Here is an 8,057-nt window from a genome sequence, read left to right on the forward strand (position 1 = left end):
GCGCCCGCCCGCGCGGCGCCTCCAGGGGGCGCCCAAGGGGGAATGGGAGGGGAGAAGGAGGCGGAGCCTCCCCGCCCTCCGCCTGCCCTTAAAAGGGCGATGCCGCGCGGGGAGGAGCTCTAAAGGCGGCCACGGCGCGGTGGGGACCGCGCACACCCCCACGCAACGCGACCGGGCTGTGGGGCAACTGCCGGGGCCGGGACCCACCTGAGGGCGGAGTGGCGTGGAGGGTCCTCCTGGGCCTTCCCCCTACAGCCCACGGCCGGACCGCGCTCCCCAGGGAGGTCCAGTCAGCATCTTTCCACTGGCACCACATCCAGTCTGCCTAAAAATAAAATTAGAAAGGGGAAAAAAATAATAAAAGCCATAAAAAGAGATTAAATGGGGGGCTGAGGTGATTGTTCGTCTTTTCCTAAACATGTTCAGCGCCAGCCACTTTTGTCACCTTCAGTCCCGCACCCTGACACTCTCTCTCTTGCTTTTCCCTCTCCCCGCACTGGCCAGGGCTTCCCTTCCCCTGCCTGCCCCCCCATGCAAGGGGTCCTGCTTGTTTGTGTAGGCCCTACAGAAACGCTCCATCGTCTCTGGGTTGGGAAGAGACCTTTGTAAAGACCAACAGAAATAAATACAGTGTTTATAATCAGGATCTCCACTGATTTCATGAGTGACCTTTGGGATGGGAATAGCGGGGAGCGGCTCTGGCCAGACTGGCCCACCAGGAGACGGACCTGCACATGGTTATGGTTTACTGGGACCCCACCGTGTGCTGCAGCATGGGGGCCGGGGGGAAACCTCTCCATGGACAATCCTTGCAGGGTGGCTTGTTCATGCAGGTTTTCACAGATGCAACCAGCCAGACCTTTATCCCCATCAAATCTCAGCACTGGGACCCACTTCACCCTTTAGACAGGAACATGCCATTGGAGTTTGGGAGCTGCCCCCATCCGCAATGGAAGGCGTGTGCTCACCTTGTGCAGGCACGGGTGCGCAGACCTCCTCCACCAGCATCCTGGCAGGCGTGGGCCAAGGTACGGGCACGCACACAGCTCCCTGTCCTGGCTGACGGGAGGAACTGACTCCTGAAGCCGTGGAGACCGGGAAGCCTCCTTCAGCAAGAGCAGCGCAGCGGCCACTGCGGGTCCTTTGGAAAAGAGAGCCAGGGGCTCCTGGTGAATCTCAAGCACCAGAAGGAAGAAGGAAAGGGGCCCTCAGAGGCTCGAGCAAGGGTAGGAAGGAGGATGGAGGGGAAAATAGGTGATTTGACTGAGTACAACAGCAGAGGTGCTCTTTCCTTCCAGCCCTCAGCACCCCAATGCTCACGCCTTGCTCAAAGCCCACCTGGGAGCAAAGACGACGTCCCTGCCGCTTGGACAGCAGTCCCTCCTGACACAAAGAGGGTTTTCTCCCCATTTATCCCCACACCCTGCCCTCGCCAGCATCCATCTCCAGGAGGCCGGGAGGAGCCAGAACAGGCGCGTTCCCCCGGGACGTGGTGTCGGTGCCTGCCACTCTCCCACCTCTTGTTTGTGCACAGACACACATGGGGCCCAGACATAAAAGCTTTCGAGACAGAGGAGAAGAGAAGAAATCGGCGAGCTCTGCTGGCAGGGAAGTGGCTGGGGTTTGGATCACTTCCCCCGGATTGAAAGAAACACTTCTTTTTTTTTTTTTTTTCTTCCTCCAAGAGACTAAATTTAGTGAATTCCTTTCACATTAAAAACTTGTCAGGTATTCATATCCAAAGAGGCTGCTGCTCAGGTCTCTCAGGGGAGTTACCAAGACAGCAAAACCTCTTAAACATATAAAGAAGAAGGGAGAGATATTCAGGCAATCTCCCACCACCACTTTTAAATCCGCTCTCTCCCAGGACCCGTGCACGGGCACCTTGGTCCCACGGTGGCCATCTCCTGCTGCAGAGGCAAGAGGAGAGGGATGAATTCTTCCTTCCCGGGGCAGGACTGAGCGATGCAGCAGCACCAACCCCTGGGCCACTGCTGCCGTTCCCGTGTCCCCCTGCTCAGCGCCGGCGGGAAGGAAATCAGAGCGATTTATTTTTGCTGAAAGATGGATTGTCGACATCCATCCAGCGACGAGGGAAACCAAGGTGGCGGAGCTGAGAAAGGAGCGGGCGTCCCAGCTGCGGGCGCACCGTCAGCCCCCTCCTGAGCCACCAAGGAGGGTCCAGCCCTGAGAGAAGGGAATAAAAAAAGACAGCAAGAAAACCCAAGCATCCCCCGTGCCAGGACCCCAGCGCAGGCCCATGGAGGGAGCTGGCAGGAGAGCGTCCTGGGTTTCTAGCGGGTGGGAGGCAGCCCCGGGCTCACGGTGACCCACAGAGCTCACACAGCCGGTCCCACGGCTCATCCCGCACTGTGCCCGGCGGGCACTGGGACACGCTTGTCACTCACAGAGCCTCCCCACCGTGTCTGGGCGCTTCACCCCCACAGAGAGACCCTCGTTATCTCAGGAAGCTTGGCCTTTTATCCTGCCTCCCCAAGGGGCTTTAATTGCTCCGTTCGTTCCCCAACCTCCTTGTGCATCCTCACCCCCCTTCCCCGACAAACGCCAGGGGCTGACAGCCTCGCCGTGCCCCGAGGACAGCCGGCTTGAGTGGCACCTCAAAGGCGCTCCAAAGCTCCGCGCTCGGCAGGGTGCTGGGAGGAAGGGCCGGAGGCAGAAGATGGCTCCAGTGGCAGCTGGATCCAAAGCCCAGCGGTGAGGGGTTCGCCCGGCTCCTTCTCATTATGCTGAAAGCTGACTCGGCACTTCTTACCCACAACTTTGACCAAAATTACTTTGAGAGACAATCTGTTCTCGGTGTGTCTGGTGCGCTTTCCTTACGTTACCGAAGAGACCGAGGGGCATTTTGCTCTCTAAAAGCAGCCTGACAACTACTTTGTACAAAAGAAACTAATTGGGAGAGGATTAGGTCGCTGGAGAGAGCCCGAAGAGATGGAGAGGCTCTTCAGCTCACTGGGTTAACCCAGTCTGAGTGGCGAGGGGCTAAAACCAATCAGCTAAATTCACAATTTTTCAACTGTTTGCAATATTCAACAGCTAAAAATTCCTGCTAAAAGGCAGACTCCTGCACAGCGCGCCCAGGTCCTCAAGCACACGCCACCTCCCTTGGTTATCACCCCTGGACCATCGCAAGCTGGACCCTCCAGAACCTGTGACCAGGGTTTAAACCCCCTGCGCAGAACAGCGACGCATAGGGATGAGAGAAATCCAGTGGCCTCAGCCCAGAGGCCTTTTGGGCTGTGAAATCTGCCTGGCCCAGAGAACAGCCTGCAACCCAAATGTGGGCCGTGGGGACCTTCGCACCCAAATTCTGCAGCTCAGCTCTGCCCAGCCGGTCCCAGGGCATCCTTCAAAAGGGCATGAGCCTCAGGAGGGGATCGGCTCTGCCCAGATGTCAGCCATTGAGCTTTTTGTCCTCCTCCCAGCCGTCTTAGCTAATCAAGACCCGGGAAGAGAAAGGCTGGGCAGACTGGCTGGGGAGGCAGCACTGGGTCCAACCAGAGGGTTTGTCAAAGTTTTCCAGGAGGTGTCAGCAGCTCTTTAAGCGTCTTGACAGCCAGGATAACAAACTGTGTCTGCGGAGCTCTGGGGATCCAGGGTGAAATTAAAATGAGTACTGAATAGAGCCATTTTTCAGGGGATCGCAGCTGCAGAGGCAAGCGGGGCCGGCGGGCAAAAGGCACTGAAGAGACACCTGGGGAAGGACCCTGGGTGGCACAGGGGCTGTCACCAGGGCAGCGTGTGTGTCCCCTCTCCCGGCTCTGCCCGAGAAGGAAGGCTCTTTGCTGCCTGCCAGCACGGCTTTTATCCTGCGCCTGCTGCTACAGGCACCCTCCGGATCAGCGGGGTCCACAAAGCATTGCTGGCGAGCAGCCCCTTTGTCCCCCCACCATGTCTGTGTGCCTCGAAATGGGGAATTTTCTGTTCGAGGTCTCTGTGGGCAGGCAGTGCTGCCGTTAATTACAGCGAGAAGCTTCCCCCCAGCCAGGGCTGGGAAGGAAGAGGTGTGCTGGTGAAGCATGTCGCCTTGAAGAGGATCGGGAGAAAGAGGGGTCTGGGAGCACCCTTGTTTCCCCAGCCTGTCACACTGGCAGCGATGCGCCCTTTGATTTGGGAAGAGGTTTGGTGGGATGGGTGCTGGGAGCTGTGGCTGTGGGAGATGCTCTGGGGGACCCTTGCCAGGTCTGCAGCAGGAGGGCTGGGCACCGTCAGTGCCAGCACGTGGGACCCCGGGGAAGACACACAACCGCAATGAGAGAGGACAGACACCCAGTGGGACGGCTTGCTCTGCTCTTCTCTAAGCTGATCCCCAGCTCCCAAAGGACTTTCTTGCCCCGATGACTGTGTATCCACCAGCCGACAAGCCATGCATGCACCAGTCCTTCCCCGATGGGCAGGGAGGTCCTGCAGAGATCTCCCCAGCCATACCTGCTCTGGCTGAGCTCCTTCCTGGCTCCTTCATCCCTCGGCCCCGTGACTCACAACGGCGCTTAATTAGCAGGAAGCCTGATGCAGACACCTGTCAACTCCTCCGAGACAACCAGCATTTCACGTTAGCTGCCCCGGGGCTGTTCGGCAGGAACAGCTCGCTCTCCGTATTGATATTCCTTCATCTCAGCCTATTTTCCAAGCCGTCAAGCTGCCATCTCAACCCTCCCAGGCCCGGCAGCACCGGGGAAAGCGGTCTCATGTCCGTCAGCTCCTGGACTCCGATCCCACCTTTGCAGCCGCTCAGGAGAGCTGGAATTGCTTTGTGCTTCCCCCTGGCAGCCCGAGGGCTCCTCACCGAGGAAATCAGGAAGCCCTTGATGAGCCAAACCCCAGCATCCCTGCACAGCACGCAACAAATGCAGACTTCCAATTGGGGCAACTTTGAAGGTAGGAAAGAAAGTCACTCCCAACTCCCCAGCTCCGCAGAGAATCTCTGAAATGTGAACCTCCACCACCGTGGATGTGGCATTACTGCCCCGGCCGTGGCGCAGGGACACCCACCCCACAGGGAACCACTGCAATAGCTGGTAGAGGCTACATCGCTGCTTTGATTTATTGCGGCTGGCAGAAGGGCGCGCTGCCATCACCAGCATGTTTAGTGCTGGGGGCATTTTGTGACGCAGCGGTGCGCCGCGGCAGCTGCACCGGGTCCTGCGGCAGGTTACATGGGGTGGGCTGAGGTTTGCAGCCAGTCTTGCAGAGACAGGAAAAGGCAGGACAGATTGACCTGATGGTTCTAACTGAGGTATAAAGAGATCCCCAGTTAATTGCAAAAGGTGTTAACTCTGAAACCTAATGGTTGAGGGCTGAATAGCAACGTCAGGTCAGTGCTCACCACTTTGGCTGGCCTGTCACCAGCTGGAACCAGGCAGATCATCCCTCCTGGGGAAATGCCACATCCTTTGGAGCACCCCTCCACCCCCCCTCTGCCATAGCCTACCGTACTGCTGTTTACTCCCGCCTGCTCCATGCCCTCCCTCGCCAGGGCCAGCTGAGCACCCCTTTCATGGAGCAGATTCACCTCCTCCCTTACCATCAGGATGACGTGTCATTGTCTGCTTCCCAAAGGCTTTCTGGTCCTCCACCAGTGCCAGGAGGAGAGACGCTGTCTTCAGCGTGCGTAGGGACGGGGGGGTTGCAGTGGTCTAAGAGCATCTCCCCTCCATTTCATGCATGGGGAGAAGACAGAAAATGACACAGTTAAAACCAGGTGATGCATCAGCCAGACTAAACCCCAGGCCATAGTTGCCCCTACTTCTAGGTGCCGGGCTCCATCCCCAGGCTGGCTGTCTCTCCCGTGACTCAAGTCAGTGGAAAGATCAACACCAAATCCTTTGGCAGCTCAGAAATTCATCTCCATCACATGGAACAAGTGGGTGGCCACGAGACGCCAAGGAGTCCCTTCCCTTTCTCCAGTGCCCATGTAAAATTAAAATGGACAAGGAAGAAGCTGCTGTAAATAATGCATTTGTGGTGCACTACACGGCTTTGGGAGCACATATTCATTGTCTAGTCTTATTTAAAGAAACCCAGCCCTGCCTGCGTCATTAAAAATGCATCCTGGTTTCAGCTTCATCCCATATACGCTCACCACTGTGAAGCAGGTGGCTCAGTAGCTGTTTTCATGCCTTCCCACTCTCAGCTGGTCCCGGGCAGCCCCATGCTGGTACAAGTGAGGCCTCCGGGTCACATGAAAAATTCACGCGCTTGGCATCAGGCATTTTCCATCCCTCTGCTCCCTGCTCCTCCCTCGCACCTGGGCCTGAGGACCCGCTCTCTGCCGCTGCCTCCCAGACCCCAGCAGCATCCTCCAAGCTAATAAAGGATGCTAACGAGAATTGCTGAGCCCCAGTCCGGCCACAGAATCAATCCCACCGCCTTCCCATCCTGCTGTCTTCTCCCCACCTCCCTCTGGCCAGTCTTAATTCTCCCACGCACGTTCCCCTTGCTTGCATCTGCATCTCCTCCCCACCCACAGCCTGCCGTGCTGTGGGTTCGCCGGCTCTTGGCCGGGTGTTAGCAGCCGGTGGGAGCCAAGCCCCCGGGGAGGCAGTTTCCCTACAGCATCCTCCTGCCTCACCAGGGACAGCAGTGAGGAGTCGGGCCCCTTAGGGCCCGCAGGCTGCAGCATCGTGTTTGCTCTTCATTTTCATTCCAGGGACGCGGTGCCCAAGGCTGGCGTCATGCACAGCTCCTGGCAGGCACCAGAGGGAATTTAATTTGCCCTTGGTGCTCTGGAAACAGTGGCTGGGGGTGAGGAGGAGAGGCTAGACCCAAGGCTGGGAATGAGGAGAGGAAGGTGAAGTCGCCCAACGCCTGGCTGAAATTCGCCACATGCTGTTCAACAACCAGGCAGCCACAAGCCCAAACGCCTCGTTAACGGGGCAGCCCTTCCAATCACGGCTGAAGCAGCGGCAGCTCGTTAATGCTGAAGATCCACCGCTCACAGGCTGAGCCGAGGCAGGGCAGTAGGAGCAGGGCTGCCTGCAGGGTGGTGAGGAGGGCAGCCACGAGGAGCCACGTATGCCAAAAGCACGTGTCCCTGGCACATGCGATGCCCGGGAACAACCCGTGTGGCACTTTGGTGCAGAAGCGGGGCAGCTCCAGCAAATCCTGAAACAGCGAGTCCACCTGCCCTGCGCACCGCTGGCACCTCCAGAACTCCACCAGCCAGCCCTGGCACAGCCGAGGCTCTGCAGGGAGACGGGGGGAAACCCAGCGTGTTTCCAGCCCCAACCAGTGCCCTCACCCCTTAGCTGGGCCGTGATTAACGGATCTGCTCCCACCCCTGCCAGGACAGACGGGTGCCCCGGGGTGCTCCCACCCCGACCAAGGGCAGAGCCATCAAACCGCGCTCACCCTGTCTCTGCCTGTCGGAGGGAGCGCATGGCTGACCGCAAGCACACGCGAGACCACAGCAAAACCTGGGTCGGAGGCGTTATTCACAGCTTATAACATTCATCCCAGCTTGCTGCTCACTGCCTCCTCCTCTCTGGGAAGTGCTGAGCCACCAGCCAGCCAGAGGCAAACCGTGGGGTGAGATAAGTCGGCAGCATCACTCAGACACACAGACACGCCGGCAGCATCGCTCTGACACACGGACACGCACCCACAGCCCTGTGCCCACCCGGGCACCTGCCTGGATCCTCCGCATCCCCCCGCAGAGGAGCTCCTCCAGAGACACTGCAAGAAAACCTGGGAGATAACACATGCCTGCGACATTAGCAATTAAGGAACATTAATTATAATAATAATAATTATCACAAAATAGCATTTTTATGGCACAATATTATGCTGAAGGATTTACAACATACTGAATCATGAAGTTCGTAATTAAAGTTATTTTAGTTTCTAATTTCACTTTAATTCTATTCCAATAAAAGATATGATAAATATACCTTAAAAAAAACCCACAGAAACCATTACTTAAGACAATTTCCCTATACACGGATGTTATATTGCAGCACAGAGATCCCCTGAGGAGCATCACAAACCTCGGCAAGGAAGAAGCGTCCGGCCCCGTGAAATACCGAGCTCCCGCAAGC

Source organism: Haliaeetus leucocephalus, unplaced genomic scaffold (genome assembly GCF_000737465.1).
Source record: "Haliaeetus leucocephalus isolate CR32 unplaced genomic scaffold, Haliaeetus_leucocephalus-4.0 Scaffold2, whole genome shotgun sequence".
In the NCBI taxonomy this organism is placed as follows: domain Eukaryota; kingdom Metazoa; phylum Chordata; class Aves; order Accipitriformes; family Accipitridae; genus Haliaeetus; species Haliaeetus leucocephalus.